Here is a 22,284-nt window from a genome sequence, read left to right on the forward strand (position 1 = left end):
CATGACTCAGCTGGCCCTGTGAACTTGGTGCAGGTCCTTAAACAAAGTAAGCCCTAGTTCTTTCTCTATGAAATGAAAATAGCAGCACTACCTGTGTTGCTGAGGTATTGTGGAAATCGAATGGACCACTTGGCTTAGCCTATAGTGAGAGCTCAGTAAGTGTTAGGTACCACCATCAACATTATGACCATCTTCAAGCTATCAGGAGGAAAATATAGGTGAGTAGAAAATTTATTTTTTGAATAAGATTTTACTTAGTTGTGAAATAGCTATTTATGTATTTATTTGACAATTCTTTATTAATCAAATAATCATGCCAATGAGTGAATAAGTATAAAAAGAGATGTGTTTCCTGGGGAAAAAAAAAAGAAATGAGGTTGTTTGTGCAGTTAAAACTTGGGGAAAATTGACCCACACAGAGGGCTGGATTTTCTAGAGACAAAGTACAAAGGAGATGAGATTCTAGGCGTGGCATTGAAGAGGAGTCCCAACATTTGATGGCAAAGTACAGGAGGGTGAACCTACAATTGACACTGATACTTTATGACCCCCAAATTAGTTCATGAAATCCAGGAGAGAAAAATCAGGAGAGCAAAAAATAAATCACCTCCGCATTATTCAAGGCTCCCAGTGTATGATCTTCAACCTCCCTTGCCCCACCATGCACTTCTAACTCGCCTGGATTAAAAAAAAAATTGTTCACCAGAATATTCTGACCTCTGCACCTTATTTTGTTCCAAACCTTCCTCCTATGTTGAATATCCTTTACTATCCCTCAGTTTGCTCACCTGTAAAATTCAGATAATAATACCGTCCCGTAAGATTGGTGAATAAAGTATTTAGACGTACCTGGTTTGCAGTAAATGTGGTATAAATGCTTGCCGCTATTATTATTATTATTATTACCTTCTCCATCATTTATTTCAAATGTCAACATGAGGCTGGCAGCCGCAGCTGTGGGATCATTTCCTCCCTGGATATGACAGAGAGTATTGACCAGAAGGTCAACCTATCAGACTGAAGCTGAGAAAGTATATTGTTATATAGAATGAGCCTATAAAGGAGGTTTGGTTATTATTTTTGCAAAACTGTAGCTCTATAGAAGGTATTTTGACTTTCCTTTTAAACTGAGGAGCGTCACATAAGGGAATGCAGAAGAAAACTACGTATCGTCCGGGAAGACATTGGAAGAATCTGCGGCAGAAAACAGAGGGGCTGGAATTTGTATATTACCTCAACTCTCAGAGCAGAGTCTGCAGTGAGACACATCCCAAAGCATCACACCGGGTTGCCCTGGCAACAGGCATCTCCTGTTCTCACAGTGAAGATGTTATAATGAGAAAAAGTTATATTCCGAAGCAGTGACAGTGATGGGAGGGGCACAGCAGCACGTGGTCTGTCAGCTCCTTTTTAGGGACAGTTGGAGAGGGAGTTTCAGAGAAGTTGTCAGAGACAATGAAAATTAAAGGGTCTGATGAACAACGAAATTGCTTGCTGGCATCCCTGGACTGCCACCTGCGCATTAGTTCTCTAGAACACCGAAGGTGATCCCACACTGCTCCCCGCGCCCTGTCTGCATCTGTATGAGCAGATGCCTTTGCCTCCAAGTAATGATGTAACATAATGGAAGAGTTTTTCCTTATTCCACTGATTGCCTAGTTGTTTAATTCTTTGGCTTCCTAATGGAGCCGGTGTAGAATTTTATTGCCTGCACTTCTGTATTGGATAATAAAGGGAGAGAAGCATTTGAGGACTACATTAGATATGTTAAAACAGATTGATTTCTCCATATATATTAGCTCCTGTTAATGAAAGACAGGAAGTCTACCTTCAACAGGGGATGGCTGGTCCACAGCTGAGCTGCAGGAGCTCAGAATATGCTTGTATGGATTCGGCCGCTGGTCCGTAAACTGTGGTCTGAAGGCCCTGTCCAATCTTCCACCTATATCTGCATGACCCATGAACTAAGAGTGATTTTTACATTATGAAATGGCTGAAATTAAATCAAAAGAAGATAGTATTTTGTGACATTTGAAAGTAATGTGACATTGACATTTCCGTTTTTATAAATAAAGTTTTATTGGGACACAGCCAGGCTCCATCATTTATGGATGGTCTATGGCTACTTTTGCGCTGTAACAGCGGGGCTGTACCATAGAAACCTAAGCTGTTTACTATATGGCTCTTTACAGAAAAAGTTTGCCAACTTCTAGATTAGGGAAAAGGTTTCTGAAATCTCACTTCCTTTCACTTTGAGCAATAATTTCCCCCTTCCTTTCATGTGTCGATTGATTCATTCAACAAAAAGTGAAGGGCCCCTGATTTGTTCCTGCCACTGAGCTCAATCCTGTGGCTTCAAGAAGAGACAGTGTGAGCCCTGATGATAAGAGTTATAGTCGAGGACTGGGGGAATGTGCATCCCAGGGCACAGGCTTCGCTGTGTCCTCACTGTCGTTCAAATGCTCCTCTCAGCTGACACGCGCAGCCAAGCAGCCGTGCCTCCTGTGTTAGCCGTAACTGTCCCTCCTCATGAACTTAGAACTTTTGGGACACTTGGAGAATATAAAAAGGAAGGAAGGCAGTCCCTTCCCACGTGGAACTTGTAGTCACCTGGACAGTCCAGTGTTGCAAAATTGAGATGAGTGAGCACAAGAGCATTGGCTTATCAGGGGTTTAATCAGGTCGTCATAAAGAGTATGAAGGTCTTTAAACTGGGCCTGAGCCATTCCGTGTTCACAACAATAATCATTAAGTGGTTGGGAAATGCTTGTGGTCTCCTGAAGGTGTTCTGATTTTTGTTACCTATTCCTGGACTAGAGATCCTCACGTCTTTGCTTGGACCATTTCTGCTCATTACAGGCATCATTTACCCAAGAATTGACCCCTGACCAACACAGTCTGCATTAAGACCCCCTCCTTTAGGCTCTCACAGTTCTTCGGCCATTTCTCTAAGAGATGGCCATCACTGTTGGAATCGACCCTTGGCTACACCTTTTCTGTGATTGATTCTGTGCTCTTTGAGGAAAGGGTTGAGTTCTCTTCATCTGCATTTCCAGGACTTGGTACAGTAACCCTGAGACATAATAGGTGGTTAAATACTGTTGATGAATGAACATGGGAAGGGGTCACGCAACCAGAGGTTTTCAGGGACCAGGCGTGACACATAGTTAGCAGTCTAGGTGAAAGAGACAAGAGGGAGTGGTGGGGAGTTGAGTGGGAGCCCCATTTAAAGGAGCAGCTGCTCTTCCACTCTACCTGTGTAAGCGAGTAGGACCCTATGGGGCTGTCCTAAGACAGACCCTCTCCCCTACATCCTCTGCTGTAGCTCTTCTCTGAAGTACCTGGATAACAGTATCTCATGCACATTTCCTGAGTTGTCTTCCAGGTGCTAAAACCCCGATCAATTGGAAGAAATTAACTACTTGATTGCCAGGAGCACGTAGCCCCCAGACTTACTGGTGCCTGAGGACGCATAATATGAACCCCTGTAACACCACCCTGTTACCACGCCATCAACCAATCAGAGAATTGTACACGAGCTGATCAGGCACCCTGGGATGCCCCTCCCTCACCTGGCCTTTAAAAATGCTTTGCTGAGTGCTTCGCTGGTGGTGCAGTGGTTGAGAGTCCGCCTGCCTATGCAGGGGACACGGGTTCGTGCCCCGGCCCGGGAAGATCCCACGCGCCGTGAAGCGGCTGGGCCCGTGAGCCATGGCCGCTGAGCCTACGCGTCCGGAGCCTGTGCTCCGCAACCGGGAGAGGCCACAACAGTGAGAGGCCCGCGTATCGCTAAAAAAAAAAAAAACAAAAGAGTCTTGGCTGCTGGATGCAGAACCCTGGGTCTTATCATCTCCAGGCTCCATGTGGACAAACAGTCACCATCGTGTCCTCTAGAAAGTTCCAGGAGTGGGTGCAGTGTGGGGTCACACGCTGATCCCTGGGAGGCAAGTGAAACAGGAGCAGAGAAAGACAGTGCTTCTCCGGCCCAGCGGCTGAAGGTTAAGTGTGAACGACCTGAACGTGACATTTAAGTCCTAAACGTATCCACTAAGTGGATTTCAGGAAGTTAAAGTGTACAACGAGAGAGAAAATGATCATTGCGCTAACGACTCATAAGTAAGCCAAACATGACCTTGCACCTTTTCAGCTATTTTCATAGAAAATGCTCTTCGTTGTGGTCAGAGGGGAAGAAGTTCCAAAAAGGAAAAAGAAAGAGGCGCGCGCGCACGCGCACAAGAATTGCACTGGCTCCGAAGCCTTGGAGGTTACGCTGTTTGCTCAAAGACAGACGAAGGGTATCATGATATAAGGACATCTCTGCCATGAATACTGATCGTTCCGTGAGATTAATGTCGTTAAGTACAGTGGGCTTGATTTGCACGTGCCCCCTGCCTTCTTTCTGGGCAAAGAGAATTATCAGGGAATGGGCAGGGGAAGAATATTAGTGTTAATAAAACAGTTTATTCCATTGCCCTCCGCTGGCTTCAAAAAAGGGAGTTGTCTAATGACAATTACTTAACTGAACGGAGAAGGATTTCCAAGGAATAGGAACCGTTGGTCGTGGCTTCCTGCTTTCTTGTCAAAACACTTTTTTCAGCCCATTGGGCCGTATTTTCAGCAGAAGGGTGGGCTGGCGTGGCTGATATCTATTCTCCACGCCTGCTCGGCACCATTTACCCTTCCTCTACCCATGTTTCCCCCCACCCCACGTTCCCCAACAGGAGAGGCAGGGACTGCAATGAGGAAGAGAATGTGTCCCACCCAAGAGGGACAGCTGTTATTCAGTGGGCATGAGGTCCCAGTGGTGCCACAGCCCTGATTTTCCAAAGGAGAGGTCCTGAAATTGAAGCCAACACATAGGAGAACAGAGAAAGAGAGACTCCAATCCTTAACTGAGTCCTTTGATCAAGCAGTGCCTAAACCGATACTCTAAACAATTCATTTAGAGACCCAGGTCAGCCCCATTTTTTTTCTTTTTGACTAAGGCGGTTTGAGTTGGGTTTCTGTTTCCAGCAACACAAAGGGGATGGAAGTCAACCATGACATCAGTGTTCCAAGAGGCCAAGTGTTAGGTAAGTTGAAGACTGAGACATCCCCGGACCCGTGTCAATCAAGGATGGGAAGTCTTCATGGAAGAGGTGGCATTTGGCCTGGATGGGGCTCAATCATAGAAGAGGGACATCCAAGGAGAGTGAACAGTAAGAGATCAAGCAGGGGAAAAGGTTGCTTAGCAGGATGTCTCTACATCTCGTTTAGCCCCAGCAGTGCTGACACATGCCTGCTGTCCTAAGATGGTGTTCATAGCGCCCCCTCCCATGGCTTAGAGAACCTGAAAGCACCCAGGTTCCCGACGCCCTAATTCCCAACTGTCCCATATTTAGTGTTCAGCTTTCAGCGTCACCGTGCTGTGATCTTGAGCTCCATCCAGGAAATCCAGAGAGAGAGAAAGAGAGAGAGAGAGAGAGATCCTTAAAGTGGGCCAGGGATGAGCTCATTTTGGAACTAGATGAGGGAAATTTGCCTTCCTGAAAATAGCAATGCTTGGAGGGCGGCTCCACAGCAAAGATGACTCACTTGTGAGTTGCATGCTTGCCATAAGTCTGTCTCTGAACTAATTATTGTCTGCCGATAAATGACAGGCATTAAAACAATAAAAGTAAACTCAGTTCAAGGACACACACCAAAAAGGAGCAATTAACATTCTGAAAGGGGCTTTAGTGCAGGAGGCTTAGGATAAATCTTTTCTTGTCAACTCTTCATCACTTTTGGCATTTCAGAGCCAGGGTTATGAGTCTTGTGTTGGCTAATAGCTAAACAGTACTTACATAGTGTGTCCCAAGAGACCAGGGTCAGAGCTTTAGAATAAGTGTCTGGGTTTGCAAAATATATGCTTTCTCAAGCTGCATGTGTGTGTGTGTGTGGGGGGGGGGGTGTGTGTGTATGAGAGAGAGAGAGAGAGAGAGAGAACCACTATTTGACTTTGTGTGTGAACGTACGTCATTCTGTGTATGTGCGGTTTCCCTCCTAAAGGAATATTGTACTCTACAGGGTAAATGTGTAAAAATTATTTTTAATCTAATGATGCATACTATTACATTGTGCTCCAGTGTGTATTAAAGACATCCAGAAACTAGGTTCTAAGGATTGGGAAGTGCTTCTGAGAATTCAGAAATATTTGCAAGTATCCTACACTCCTGTGTAACTGAAACAAATGATTTTTTTCTTCCTTGGATTTCAATCTCCTGATTCTTGAAATAGCTTCCTGATTTTCCATGGTCAAGACCATCCCCATCACACAGGGACTCCAGATGCCCTCCAGGGTAGGACTGTAACCCAGGAAGAGCCAATCCAAGTAGTCCATCAAATTGGCAACTGTAACTGGCTCAGTGTGGTCGTGTGACCCATCAGAGTCCCACTTGCTGTGGGACCACTTGCCAAGGGGTGAAGGTACATGGGAAGTAAAGCATCCCTGCACACCCACAGGCCTTGCAGGAGCCCTCTGCCATATGGAATGTCAGCCTGCCTCTGACATTTGCCACAATCCAACCATATTGGGCTTAGCCTGCCTTGGGCTCGTCCAGTTTGGGTCAGAAGACAGTTCCTCTTGTCATAGGCCTTGTTTTCTCATGAAGGCTTAATTAATCGCACCAACATTTCTAGCCTTGATTTTTCCTATTTAGTTTCAGTTTGTGAATTAGCAATTCCTTTCCAGGCACAACTTGGAAGGCAGTGTCTTGAACAGTCACATCATAGAATCAAGCAGTTCACTCCAGCCCTTTCCGGTCTAAGGTGGCGTCCGCCAGGTGTTCCTGCCGGATGGATGCTCATTAAATCTGGAAGAGAGAAGATGTGTAGTCTCTCTGGGGAAAGCCTCAGGTTGGGTTCTCTCTGAGATTAGAGACCAGCCCAGTGGCCTGAGGCTGCTGGCATCCTTCCCAATGACCCTGAATGGGACGTCCTGATCCAGGGAGAGCCCGAGGCTATTTCCACCTTACGACAAGGCAAAAAGCTTCTCCCACCTCACTTCAGCCAGACCAGAGCCATCGACCCTTCCTTGGACACTATTAGGCAGAAAATGGCTTCTGCCCATGGGAAGGCCACAGCTCGGAGAGATTTCATGGGCTGACTGGAAAAATCAGACACAAATAAAATGAGTCCTCCAAAATCGACGTTTGCACCACTGTGGTGTCCTCCCATCTGGACAGGCTTAGAGAGCCCAGGACAGTGGTAACTCAGAAAATGGGCAAGGAGAAAATGGTTAGAGCTAGAATGTGTCTAGATTATAGAACGTTCATTTGCAAGTACCAACTCCGTGGACATTCTATTTCCTAAACCATGGGTCAACTCTTAATGAGCTCCGACATTAATTTAAGAGAGTTCTATCATATTTTAAGTGCATAGAATAGAATTTTAAAAAATCAGAGTATATTCTTGGAACAAAGGTACATATTCTTTCAAATAAATTTTTCATTTAAATTGTGTGTTTGTGTGTGTGTGTGTGTGGTGAGTCCCAATATAAAATGCATTTCTCCTTGTGGATTATGATAAAGAAACTGAAAAGCACAAGCTGACCAGCTGTTCCTGACCTTGGTCATCCTTCAAGACCTAGAAAGTGTCATCATTTCCAACAGGCTCCCTTTCTACTCCAGCTTGGATTGCCTCCTTCCATCTCTGAATGTTCTGAACCAGCCAATTTAAAGCCCAATTTTACACATCCCTGTCTGGATCTTTATTATTCAGCATAAGTCTTCCATCAATCATTCAGTCAGCAAGCGTTTCCTCTCCCACATGACTGTTCCTCCTTCTAACAGGTCCTCTGACATAACATAGAGCCCTATAGCAGGTGTCCAAGCAGAAATAACCTCAGGCCAGCCTGGGAAGTCAGTGAGAGTAGCAGAATAGACCCCTTGTGGCACAGGCACGATTTGCCTACGAGACGTGAAGAAAGAGTGGTCATTGCCACAAAGAAGGCTCCCTTCCTTTCTGCCGGAAACACATGGGCCACTCCATTTTTAAAATTTCTCACTTGGATAGGGACATTGACACATGAAATATTTCATGCTTCTCTCAGGTCTCCTGTAAGAAAATAACAGCTCAGGTGCAATGATAAATGGCACTGATGCTCAGTTTCTACGACAGGGAACAACAGAGAGAGATGGGGACTGTAGTCAGGTGGAGAATGCATGACAATTGCTACTCGGTGGGCGTGTAGGACCAGTGGTGCCACAGCATCAGTTTTCCCAAGGAAAACCCCAAACCATCTGTCTGTGGACCACCGGGATCTCATCCGTGCCTTAAGGGAACAGACTCCTGCTGGGGATATGCACGATGGATACTGATTGATGGGACAGGATTATGCTCAGCAACAGCCCTGGGGTGGCGGCAACCTCTAGGTTTTTGCCTGGGATGAAGCTTCACGTTAAAGGAACACGCATGTGTGAAGGTGCACTAACGCATGTTTTTTATACGATCTGTTGCTTCTTAAAGAAAATCACACAAGCAAAGCAGACTTCTACTGCCCAGGGACTGTACGAACCCTTGTTAGCATGTTTATCTGGAACAGATAATTATCTGCATATTTATTCTCATCACGGACACTGCTTACCGTACACCGTCAGGTGCCGTGTCTCAGTCTCCTTCCTCCCCAGATAGGTGAGCTCCTTTTAAGGTTAAAAGAACAATTATTTCCCCCTCTATTTTAAGCAAGTTCTGAAGGTACTTCAGCTCCCTCACAGGATTACAGAGGCTTGAATCCTACCCAGCACCCTCCCTGCAGTGTTGGACATTGGTAAATTCAGCCACTTATATCCGGGTTCTCAAAGATGGTCCATCTAACTCCCTTTAGGGGTGGGGGCACTTCCCAGAGGAAAGTGAAGCTTTGGGATGGAAAAGTGGCCATCCTACATGGTGTGTTGCACTGGGCTCTCCAATCCCTCCTCTGATGCCCAGTGGGTAGGGGTGTAGCAGAGAAGAGCAAACCCGACTCTATGTTGGATCTATTCCTTTAGCTCTAACCCTTGTGTCCTGTTGCCTGTGCTGAGTCATGCTGGCTCTGCACCTTTTGTAAAAGAATGTTGCCTAGAGCCTGAAATATACAGGAGAGCTCTTTCCCAAGGCTCTGACCTTTAAAGGTGTAACACTTTTCCATTCATAAAGATAAAAAATTGCAGAACAGAAAATGACAATAGTCTTGTGGAGGTTTATAGGAACATGGTGACCTGACCTACACGCACAGCTGAAAGAACAAAGGATCCCTGCACCAAGAAGTTTGCAAAAAACAGCCACACCCCTCCCCTTTCAGCACAAAAGAAACCTGAAATCTAACTCGCGTAAGATACTTCTTTGGGACGCTACTCCACTATCTTCCCAGTCTGCTAGCTTTCCAAATAAAGTCGCTATTCATTGCCCCTGCACCTCGTCTCTCCATTTATTGGCCGGTCGTGTGAGCAGTAGAGATCCGACTTGGTAACAGGGGCATCCTTCTTCCCAGAGGCTGCCTTTGTTTCCCACCCCTGGTGGCCTCTGTCATTACACCCCAAGCCCTGGAGTGTAACATAAGCCAGAGGTGAGACACTGTTTTCTGGGCAAAATTACAGAGAAAGAACTTTCATTTTGGTGAGGGTCCTCTAAGCTCATTGGGGCCTCCCCTTGGAAAAGGAATCTGAGTGCCTAAGCTCCTCCTCGGGTGGCAGCTAGCAGAAACACTTATGGGGGAGGCCGATTGGGGTCATAATTGTGAAGGATGGCCCGAGAGAAGGGAAGCTATGAGACCGTGATCAGATGCTCAAACCAGATGCTTCTGGTCTTCCGTATCAGAACAGGCCCCGGACATACATTACCCAAGAAGCAATGATGCAGTTTGTCCCATTTTTCTTACTCTTACCTGTTCTTGGGGGTTATGGTATTAATCCAGGCTTGGGATTTGAAGAATGAAGATCACTTCAGGGCCAAAGCTGGTGGCCTGAGGATTAATATCCCATCTGTTTATGGCTCACTCGTCAGTTAGTTTGGCGGCGTCTTCTTTTATTAATTCAATGGATATTATTTTTTAAATTATAAAATCACATACATTCATTGGGAAAAGATAAAACTAAAAAATATACAGGAAAATAGACTACTTAAAGATAGCCGACTCATGTTTTAATGAACCACATCTCATCCTCTTTCTTCGCGAGTGGAGGCACACACACACACGTGCGCACGCACACACATCAGCTAAAGCCAGTTTGACCTTTGATATTTAGCTAATTAGCTAACCCTCCTTTTCCACATCTTTAGGAGAGTTCGTTATCTTCACTCTGAATTTCCATGCGTGCTAAGGGAATTAAATTTCATTTTGTTTATTCACTCCATAATGTCTTTTGGGTGCCAGGTTCCATTCCAGGCCCTGTAGCATACACAGTAGGCAGATGAGCCCCTGCATCGTGGGTCTTTCACCGCAGAGGAGATTTTCCGGTGATTTCCAACTCTGTGCCTAACTAGATTCTTGGTTTCTCTTCTAACTTCAACTCTTGTTTCCTGCTCCACTGAGGCTTTCATGGGATATGGCCACTTTGACTTGATTTCTGCCTCCCAGTCATAAATTCACCCTTTTTGCTTGGCCTACGCGATGCTTAATGTTAGGTGTCAACATGAATGCGCTAAGGGATGCCCAGAGAGCTGGCAGAGCATCATTTCTGTTGTGTCTGTCTGTGAGGGTATTTCTGGAAGAGATTAGCATCTGATTCAGGACAGTAAGAAGATCACTGTCACCAATGTGGACGGCTATCCCGCTCTGCTCTGAGGGCCCAAATAGAACAGAGGTCAAAGGAAGGGCAAGTTCTCTCCTCTGGAGCTGGGACATCCACCTTCCCCTGCCCTCGGTCATTGGAACTCCGGGTTCTCAGCCCTTCGGACTTGGGTTGAATTACATCACCAGCTTTCCTGGTTCTCCGGCCTGCAGATGGTAGACAGTGGGACTTCTAGGCCTCTGGAACCAGGTGAGCTAACTCCTGTATAAATCTCCTCTTCTATACATCTCTCCGTATATCCAATTGGTTCTGTGTCTCTGGAGAACCCTGTATAGTACATTCTGCAAAAATGAATCTGGGCCCTTATTTTTTTCCCCCTTTACCAGCTGACACTGAAGCTTTGTCAGTAGAGGGCGCTGGAGAGGCACTGAGGAAGACATGTATGTTGCTCCTAGGTTCCAGAATGAGAGGAAGGCACTGGAGGATAGGGGTGGGGGGAATGCTTCGAGCAAGGGCCGTCAGTCAGGATCACGAAAGGCTTCTGAGAAGTTTTTAGACAGAGGACAATGCAGTAACGTAGGGGCATAGAGCAATCGCAATTGACCTTTACTCTTTCCTTCTGCAAAATGAAAATAAAAGTTCCCAAGTTGTCTAAATTCAGTGTAATTAGCTCTCTGGGGTGATGTGTTAGATGATTAAATACTTGAAAAACTTTGCCTCCTGGATCGTCCAGAAATAGGCCAATGTTACCGTTCAGTATTCCACTGTCTACCTGGACAGCGCTCTTGTTGGCCTGGGTCACAAAAAAAGGGAGGGGGGTGGATTTTGTTCAGTCTTTTCATCCTGGTTGAATTGACCAGAGCTAGATCTGTGAGATCAGAGTCAACAGTTTAAATATCCTAAACTAAGTTCTTGAGTAAAATCAATGCCTTTGGCAAACCTAGTTTATATCATTAAAGTCAACTCATCTGTTTGTTTTCCAAACACTGTCTACCAAATATAGCTGTCAGTAACAGCACTCACAGGTTCATGCTTAAAAATCAACAGTCCTGGGCTTCCCTGGCGGCGCAGTGGTTGAGAGTCCACCTGCCGATTCAGGGGACACGGGTTCATGCCCCGGTCCGGGAGGATCCCACATGCCGCGGAGCGGCTGGGCCCGTGAGCCATGGCCGCTGGGCCTGAGTGTCCGGGGCCTGTGCTCCGCAATGGGAGAGGCCACAACAGTGAGAGGCCCGCGTACTGCAAAAAAAAAAAACAAAAAAAAAAACAGTCCTTTTAATCATTAAATACAAATACATATATCAATATTACAAGAACATCACTTGCCTTTTTTTAGAAACAGACTCAAATTTATGATGACATGATACAGAATAAGAATAAATCTGATTTAAATGTTAAGATAAAGGTGGAATGTAAATGTTGGCTAGCTTTTCCTTTTATTTATGTAAATATTCATGTCAATAGCTTCTGACTGTTTCTCTGAAAGTTGTTAAACAATTCTGTGGTTTTGTCTTTCCTTTTTTTTTTTGCGGTATGCGGGCCTCTCACTGTTGCGGCCTCTCCCGTTGCGGAGCACAGGCCCCGGACGCGCAGGCTCAGTGGCCACGGCTCATGGGCCCAGCCGCTCCGCGGCACGTGGGATCTTCCCAGACTGGGGCACGAACCCGCGTCCCCTGCATCGGCAGGCGGACTCTCAACCACTGCGCCACCAGGGAAGCCCCTTGTCTTTCCTTTTAATCATGGCTGAATTAAGAATTTTGCAGTTGACATATAATTGCAGTTGACATATAACAGTTTTTTCTGTTTATATTTTGTTGCTGATCAACCTCTCTAATCAAATATTTTCACCTCCCACTTCGTTCAAGTTGTGATATGTTTGCTAGCTTTTTCTCAAAAGCAACTCATCTAAAAATTACCATATATCCAGGCAACCCATGTTACAGGATGAAAGCGAGTATTTCCCTCCCAACTCTGATATGAGCTGGATAGTGGATTTCAAAGTGGCAGCCATGTTGCTAGTTCCCTGTGGCCAAGAATGCAAACCCAAAACGTCAGAGTAAAGACAGCAACCCCACATCTTAGGCTGGTTTGTTTCACATAAATAATAAGACCTGGGATACCCAGACAGTTACAGGTAGCATTTGGGTTACTTCCTGTCTGTGTTTGGTTTATATTTATTACTGCTGCAATGTATGTCTCAAACAGTAATAGAAATTCTTGCAAGTTCTTGATCAAGCTAGCTTTTCCCAGATTTCATTTAATGATCCCTTATTGCCTGTTCTATACTAATAGAAATATATATTTTCGGTGAGATAAATATTTTTTCTGCATGGATGAGCATGGCCTTGGAATTTCATCCAGTTGGGTTTTATTCCCTGTCTGCGTTTTCTACTGAAATACTGGTTTTGCCTACATTAATCTGACAATCTGGGTGAGAATTCATTCAAAATTTATATTTTTGTTGGTTTTGTTGCTTGATTTACCCTGACTACAAGCTCAGTATAGGAATTCATACTAATGTCATTTATTTTACAGTGTGCTTTGCTTTTTAGTTACCAGTATTCTATGAACTACCATACTGGCCTTTTGTTATCATAATGATACATATAAGGAATAGGTCCATTTCACTGGCATAGCTGTGGTATTTCTTCTGCTGTATTCCAGTATTATTCGCTGATGTATTTCTTTTAACTATGTGATTTTATAATTTTTCAGCACTGGTTGGCTATTATTTCAACTCCAGAACTGTTTCCTCATATATAATATACAGCATATTGTACTTACATGAGCAACGTTATATATTTTTCCTACAAAACAATTTTAAAATCATTTCCCAACCGGGTATGATGTAAAGTACTTGGATTTTCCACCATAAATATTTGTCTTAAAGAAATGAGTGTGTTTTATACTCGGTTATGTCTTATGGACTAGAAAATAAACTATTTCTGCAAGGCATACTGAATGAATAACAGGACAGTAGCATTTACCAAGCACAGAATTTTTGTAAAACATAGGGCAGCTAGTTAAATTTGAATTTCATAGAAATGACAACTTTGGGTTTTTTTAGTATAAGTATATCCCAAATATTACATAGGATATACTTAAACTAAAATTATTTATTGCTTATCTGAAATTCAAAGTGAACTAGTGTCCTCTATTTTCTTTGTTAAATCTGGTATCTCTATCCTCAGACAACCCTGTCTGGCCCCAACTTGCATTTTTTTTTCTCTTTCCTCCCCTTCTATATCCCTTTTCCTCACTAAAGAAGAGATTTCTTTGGAGAATGTGGGAAACTTGAAATAGCTTCCAAAATAAAGACTTGGAAGCTTAAGATTTTAAATGAGGGTATTCATAGCATTGCCCCTTATGTCTGAAAATGTAGCAAAATAAAGACTATCTTCACTTTATAGAGCATAGGATTATGGACTTCTAAATTAGAATAACAGAATGTTCATGCTGGAAGCAATCTTGGGAGTCGCCTCACTCGCCAACCTTGTTTCACAGATGGAGGGCAGGTGCCCAAGGTCCTCTCTAGCAGCAGGCTATCTCCAGTTAGGGGGATATTTCCAACAGAGGGGTTTTTGCCAAAATATGATTCATGTAAAGAGTGTGAAATAATTTTGAGGTGACACACTGACAACGGAGAAAGTTACACAGGCTGAGGCCATACCGTGTGTGGAGCTGGGGAAGGAAGAAGCAGAGGAGGAAGGGGGAAAGGTGGGCTGAAGAAGACCTCATATTTCCTTAGCGGCTCCTAGACCCTTGTGAGAGGTTCTCCACCCTCTCCACCCGTTCCTCCACTTTTCTTGGGACCACCACCAATTAAAAAAGAGCTCCCTGTTTTGCACAGCAAAGGAAACCATAAGCAAAACGAAAAGACAACCTAGAGAGGAAATCTTTGCGAACAATGCTACCGACAAGGGACTAATTTCCAAAATGTACAAACAGCTCAGACAGCTTTAATATTAGAAAAACAAACAGCCCAATCAAAAAATGGGTGGAAGACCTAAATAGACATCTCTCCAAAGAAGACAGAGGGATGGCCAACAGACACATGAAAAGATGCTCAATATCGTTAATTATTAGAGAAATGCAAACCAAAACTAAAATGAGGTCACCTCACACTGGTCAGAATGGCCACCATTAAAAAGTCACAAATAATAAATGCTGGAGAGGGTGCAAAGAAAAAGGGAACCCTCCTACACTGTTGGTGGGAATGTAAACTGGTACAGCCACTATGGAGAACAGTATGGAGGTTCCTCAAAAAACTAAAAATAGTTACTTTATCATCCAGCAATCCCACTCCTTGGCATATACTCAGAGAAAAACATAATTCAAAGAGATACATGCGCCCCAATGTTCATTGCAGCACTATTCACAATAGCCAAGACATGGAAACAACCTAAATGTCCATCGACAGATGTATGGATAAAGAAGATGTGGTACATATGCACAATGGAATATTACTCAGCCATAAAAAAGAATAAAATAATGCCATTTGCAGCAACATGAATGGACCTTGAGATTATCATATTAAGTAAGTCAGACAGAGAAAGTGAAATATCGTATGATTTCATTTATATGTGGAATCTTTAAAAAATGATATAAATGCATTTATTTACAAAATATAGACTCTCAGACATAGAAAACAAACTTATGGTTACCGAAGGGGATATCGGGGATGAGGGATAAATTAGGAGTTTGGGATTAACAGATACATACCACTATATATAAAATACATAAATGACAAGGACCTACTGTAGAATACAGGGAACTATATTCAGTATCTTGTAATAACCTATAATGGAAAAGAATCTGAAAAAGAACATATCTAGGTGTGTGTATATCTGAATCACTTTGCTTTACACCTGAAACTAACATGACATTGCAAATTAACTACACTTAAAAAATGGTAATAGGGGCTTCCCTGGTGGCCCAGTGGTTGAGAGTCTGCCTTCTAATGCAGGGGACACGGGTTCGAGCCCTGGTCTGAGAGGATCTCACATGCCGTGAAGCAACTAGGCCCGTGAGCCACAACTACTGAACCTGCGCGTCTGGAGCCTGTGCTCCGCAACAAGAGAGGCCGCGATAGTGAGAGGCCCGCGCACTGCGATGAAGAGTGGCCACTGCTTGCCACAACTAGAGAAAGCCCTCACACAGAAACGAAGACCCAACACAGCCAAAAATTAAAAAATTAATTAATTAATTAAAAAATGGTAATAAATAAATAAAGGTCCAGAGCAAAGGAAAAAAAAGTTTGCTAGAATTTACCTGTTGCAGGGGAGGGAAAAAAGGAGGCCCCTGGGGACAGGGCTCTCTTTAATATCCATGTTCCTTTCAAAGAGAAGCCAAAAAGCATTTCACGTCACAGACACCTCCTTCAGCCACTGGGATATAAGTCTGATAAATCTTATTCCTCTTTTTAAAATTAACAGAAAACATCACCTGTGTCTTTGAATCTCCAATGCAAACCTAACATGTCAGCTTTACATTGCTCATGCTTGCACAAGCCAGCTTTTAAATCCTGTTCCGCTCCAGATGAAGAGTCAGCAAAGGGCTAGACTTTTATAGCTCATGATCTGTAAGCGAATATAACGCTGCGGACCAGGAGTGCTAACACTGAAAGAAAGGGAATCTTTGATTGGACTGTGAATAAGCATCACAGTATTTATTAATTCTCCAAACGCCAGCTTTCACACTCAAAGTGCTGTCAAAGTTGGGCTCAGCTGGGGAGTGATTCATCTGAGTACATATCTCCACCCCCCAGACAAAACTTGAATCTCTAATTCAAGGATAGTTACAATTGGACATGGCACCAAGTAGCTTGCAAGAGTGCAGAATGGAGTACAGGAAGCACACATTCAGAGCCCTGAGGGCTTTCTGAATTGGTGGAATGATTTTTTTTTTTTAAATAAATTAAAACTAGGGAGAATGTTGGTGACCCAGCGTCTGATGCCTGCATTTGTGAAAGCATTTGGAGTTTTCAAACTAATTAGTTTTCAAACTAATTTCTCAGTACATCTCCTGCTGACGTTTTTTATTACAAGCATCTCTTCATATTGATCTCAGTGGAGGACTCTATTCCCCAGGGACATATGGACCCAATTATCAGTGTTTCTGTTACAAATGTCTCCTCTTTTTTAAAAGCGCTGGATAGAAAAAAAATGCTTTTGTTTTTCTGCCTAACCAGGACTTTTAGTCTGTTGAAATGAAACTCAAAACCCCAGGATGTTCTGTGAAGAAGCAATACACACCGTAAAGAAGCAGACATGTTATTGGTTTGTCCTTCTAGAGCACATCTGAACAGAAATTTCAATCCATTAAAAAATCTAACTCCGGTCACTCCTGCCCAGTTTCAGGAACAGTCACTGAGCAGTGAAGAGAACATCTTTCAAATGTTAATCTCAAATGTCCTCTTAAATCGTTAACTTGGTGACCACCTAGAGGGGTGGGATAGGGAGGATGGGAGGGAGACAGACGCAAGAGGGAGGGGATATGAGGATATATGTATAAGTATAGCTGATTCACTTTGTTATACAGCAGAAACTAAGACACCATTGTAAAGCAATTATACTCCAATAAAGGTGTTTTTTTTAAAAAAAAAGAGTACAAAGTAAAAGAGAAAAAAAAAAAGTTGATGCAAATGCTTGGCTTGTGTCAATGTATTCAAATTTACACTTGAGATACACTGTAAAGGCAGTTCCGAGGGAAGAAATGGGATTTGTGTGTATTTTTTAAAGGCAGACAATGGCCATTTCAAAATCCAGTTGTTGTTGTTTTTAAATAAAACCAAATATGTCAAATAGTCTGACATGGGGAGGGAACCAAAGGCTGATCTTTTTGGAATCATTTGATTTTTTAAATTTAATTATTATTTTACATTATAGCTGATTTACAAAGTTGTGTTAGTTTCAGGTGTGCAGCTAAGTGATTCAGTTATACATGTACATATATCCTTTTTTTTTTTTTTTTTTTCGGTACGCAGGCCTCTCGCCGCACAGGCTCCGGACGCGCAGGCTTAGCGGCCATGGTTCAAGGGCCCAGCCGCTCCGCGGCACGTGGGATCTTCCCGGACCAGGGCACGAACCCGCGTCCCCTGCATCGGCAGGCGTACTCTCAACCACTGCGCCACCAGGGAAGCCCCCATTATTATTATTTTTAAAATTTATTTATTTTTGGCTGCGTTGGGTCTTCATTGCTGCGCGTAGGCTTTCTCTAGTTGCGGCGAGCGGGGGGGTGCTACTCTTTGCTGCGGTGCGAGGGCTTCTCATTGCGGTGGCTTCTCTTGCTGCAGAGCACAGGCTCTAGGCGTCTGGGCTCAGTAGTTGTGGCACGTGGGCTGAGTAGTTGTGGCTCGCGGGCTCTAGAGCGCAGGCTCAGTAGTTGTGGCGCACAGGCTTAGTTGCTCCACGGCATGTGGGATCTTCCCGGACCAGGGCTGGAATCCGTGTCCCCTGAGTTGGCAGGCGGATTCTTAACCACTGCGCCACCAGGGAAGTCCCCATATACCCATTCTTTTTCAGACTCTTCTCCCATATAGGTTATTACAATTATTGAGTAGAGTTCCTTGTGCTATACAGGTCATCTGATTTTTACTTTTGGAGTTTGTTTGGTGCCAGAGAGTCAGTGGTGAGATGGAGGGAAATCTGGGTGTAGGGATGTCACCTGGCCCCTGGCGCACTTGGACTGACGTCATGAGGATGCAACCCATCTGACTTCCTCCAGGCCCTGCCTCATGGCCACAGCCTGGCACACCTTCCGGAACAGCCATGAGGTGTGGTCCCTGTTCCCTGACCCGGGCACCCCTGTTGGCCGGAGATGAAGGATGCTGCAGGGCTGAGGACCGCTCGGCATCCAGGTGCACAACGGGCGTGCAAAGGGTTCACGCTCACAGGGTGAAACTATGACCGATGGAAGGTGGTGGGGGATGAAATCGACTTCCTTCCTCCTTCACGGTGGACCGCCTCAGCCCCCCTCCTTCCCGCCCCCTCTCAGGAACCGGCGCCACGGGTGGAACAATGATTCCTGCTGGACGCCAGGCAGCGGCCAGCTTGGCAAAGCCCCTCCTCCCTCCCACCTCCCCCGCTTCCCCTGGGTCCTGCCCAGCCCCACCCCCGGTTTGCACAGCCTAATAACGTCAGCCTGCTGAGACATCACGGTGGTCTCACCCCGGATGGAGGCACTGGTGGGCCTGCCACCCAGGGTCTGGTTAGACGTCTGCTGGGGAGGACATCCCTTCCTAAATAAACCCCCAAGCTCCACAGGCAGGCTTGCTGCCTTTGCGCCCTGCTCCCCTCCACCTGCCTGGAAAACAGACAAGATACCTGCAGGTACAACAGCCATCTCACCATGGTGACATGACAAGCCAACCTGCTAATGATGGGGGCAGAAAATGGAACGGTCCTGGGTTCTTATGAACTGAGCCATTGTCCGAATCCTGAACTCCCTACCTCCACACTCCTTGTTATGTGAGTCAAACAAACGCTTACTTGTTTACGCTAACTCTAATAATCGGTTCTGCTAACTCTGCCCCATCCTACCTCATACCCTAGCCCTGCGTATCTTTCTGATCTCCATGAATGTTCTAATCCACCCCAAAGGCACACTTGCTTCCTTAATCAGAGATGGAGAAGGCGGTGAGAGGCAATTTCTCCCGGGCTTCTGAGTTCTCAGCGTCCAAGGGCACATCCGGGGGGAGATGAAAATGAGGATCCCTTTCCCAGCCATGTCAGGGGTCGCAGCTCCGTCGCCCAGCTCCTTCTAGCTCACATTAATGACTCATCTTCTCGTCCCCTCCTCTACCCGTTACAGCACATCTGAATTCAGAGCTCCAATCCCCACAGGAAACCTGGATGGACCTAGAGATTATCATGGTAAGTGAAGCAAGTCACACAGAGAAAGACAAATACCGTATGATATCACCTACATGTGGAATCTAAAATATCACACAAACGAACCTATCTACGAAACAGAAACAGGCTCACAGAGGTAGAGAACAGATTTGTGCATGCCAAGGGGGAGGGGAGGGTGGGGGAGGGATGGATTGGGAGTTTGGGGTCAGCAGATGCAAACTAGTATATATAGAATGGAGAAACAACAAGGTCCTACTGTACAGCACGGGGAACTATATGCAATATCCTGTGATAAACCATGGAAGAAAGAGCCATCCCTGCTGCTACGTGTGGCCACGGGCAGCTACGTCCACTGAGTCTTCTCCACATGAAGTGGAGAACTGGGGAATTAGCGTACTTCGTTGAAAAATTAATTTTCTGCTCGCATCTAGAACTATAAGAATCAGTATTTTAGAGTTAACCTTTTTGGTTGGAAGCGTTTTCTTAGCTGCGCTCTGCTCCTGGCCGGCAAGTAGAATTAATTTTTCCCCAATCTCAACCGTCCAGTCCCCTTCCTGAGGCAACCGCTATCTCCCAGTGCTGTGTGGCCACATAGAATTGTGTGCTTTTACACACACACACACGCACACACAGAGTTTTTACCCCATTCTAATTCCAGACATCCGAACGTCTCAAAGAGTGTCGACCACCCTCCCCCTCCCGCAGTGACTTGGTGAGCCGTATCAGAACTCACCAGGGCTACGCAGCGGGGAGGTAAGGCAAGAAGGTGCACAAAGTAGGGTTTACCGGCAGAGAAGCGAATTTCTGAAGGTCCTATGGAAACCGCCCCTCTCCCCTTCTCTCTTTCTCTCCCGAAGCTACTGGCGGCCTAGAGGGATGCTCTCCCGCGGGTGGTCGCACTTTCTCACACCACCTCCGGCGGGGCGGGGCCGGGCCGGGCGGAGCGTCTGTGGGCGGGGCCGGGGAAGGGGCGGGGCCAGGGCGGGGCGGGGCCGGGAGTCCCGAGGGTCCGGAGCCTGGGAGGCCAGAGACTGGCGAAAAGTTGTGGGATCCGAGCCCCAGCCACCGCCAGAGCCGGAGCCGCCGGGGCGAGGACCACCCAGCGGGGATCCGGCACGACCTTCGGAGACGCAGCCGGACCCGCCCAGTTCGGCTGCCCGGGTAGCGCCGGGGTCGGGGGCAGCCGCGGGGGCCGCGGGCGGGAGGCGTGAACCCGGGGGCTGCATGATGCGCTCCAAACACAGGGCCCCGGGGCTGTGCGGGGCACCCTGCCGGGCAGAGGTAAGGCAGGGGCGGGGGCGTCTGTCGCGCCTGCCCTTGGGCGGGGGTCGCTTGAACTTGGGGTTTGTTGGGGAAATCTGGAGAGGGCGCTGCTGCCACCGGCAGCGCCTCTGCGGGGCCCCTTCCCTGGATGGGCAGACCCTGGGGCAGCCTCGTGGGGGTCTGGGGCAAACGTGTCCGTTCCAGGATCTTCAGAACCCCGACCTGAAGCCATCTGAAGCACCTGGAGTCGGACTGCGTTCTGATCCGGAAGTGAGGAGGGGGCGTGGCTGAGGGCATGCGTTTACTGCAGCCCACTCGGGCTTTCGTGGGGTCTACACCTGGGATCCAGTAAGCGGGGTCCGATTATGTGAACCCCTTTTCCGCCAAGCATAGGATCACCTCCAACCCCCCATCTGCATCTTGTCAAACTGGGACTGGCGGAGAGCCTGGCTTTTCGCACCCCTTCTGCCCAACCCCAGGTCCCAGAGCTGCTCGTGGATCACGGAGGAAGGCGCGCTCACAACGCAGCTACAGCAAACCCGGGCTTGGCAGAATTCGGGGACTCCCCCTGACACCCAAGATTCGGTCCGATGTGATTTGGGGGGTGCAGGTAGTGGTTGTCGGGCCCAGAGACGCTGGTGGGTGCGAGTCTCTGGAACAGAACCGGGCTTCCCAGGAGTCCCCTACCTGCAGCCTTTCACCCCAGGGGAACACGCGGCCTCTTGGAGTGGAGGGAATGTCATGGACACGTCGGACACAGCCCAGCGCCTGGAGCATTCACTAGAAGACCAGCTGGTGATACGACTACTGTTATTTTCACTGTGCACACTTGGGGCGGGGATCACCGCGCTGACTCGGCGGGTGGGGCGGGAGAGTGGTCTCCAAGCTCCTGGCGCAGGTGGCATCAAGCGCCCTTTCTCGCCCAGCACTGGCTTTGGTGGCCCTGGGGACCTGCGAGGGGCCAGGCCTCAGCCCCGCAGGGACGCAGGCGGCGCACGGCTTCTGCCAGGGTCCTGGGGTGCGGATGCAGGAGGACAGAAAGCGAAAATGTGTTTGTCTTGCCGCCTGCGCAGTAGCGAAGGGTCTGCAGGGCCGCATGGGTTAAAGGCACTGGCAGCGGGGCCAGGGCATCTCTGCGTCTTGCTTCCCTGCCCAGGTTCCACTCCAGCCCCTGCATGAGCTGACAGTCAAAAACTAAATTCAACTGGGAATCTTTTTTTCTCTCCTTCCTGAGACTCTTTAAGCTGGGCTTGATGCACTTTGATAGATACTGAGACACACCACCCACTGATGTTAAAAAGTTGCATTTGGTCTTCAGAAATCCACCTTCCTTGAAATTTGAAATTCTCCTTCTATCAGTCTAGTCTTGAGACAGCTTTCAGTCTCTGTGTGTGTGTGCACAAGTTGTGTGCGTGTGTATGTATACCTGCTGTTTTTTT

Source organism: Monodon monoceros, unplaced genomic scaffold (genome assembly GCF_005190385.1).
Source record: "Monodon monoceros isolate NGI ecotype Baffin Bay Population unplaced genomic scaffold, NGI_Narwhal_1 Super_Scaffold_1, whole genome shotgun sequence".
Taxonomy (NCBI): domain Eukaryota; kingdom Metazoa; phylum Chordata; class Mammalia; order Artiodactyla; family Monodontidae; genus Monodon; species Monodon monoceros.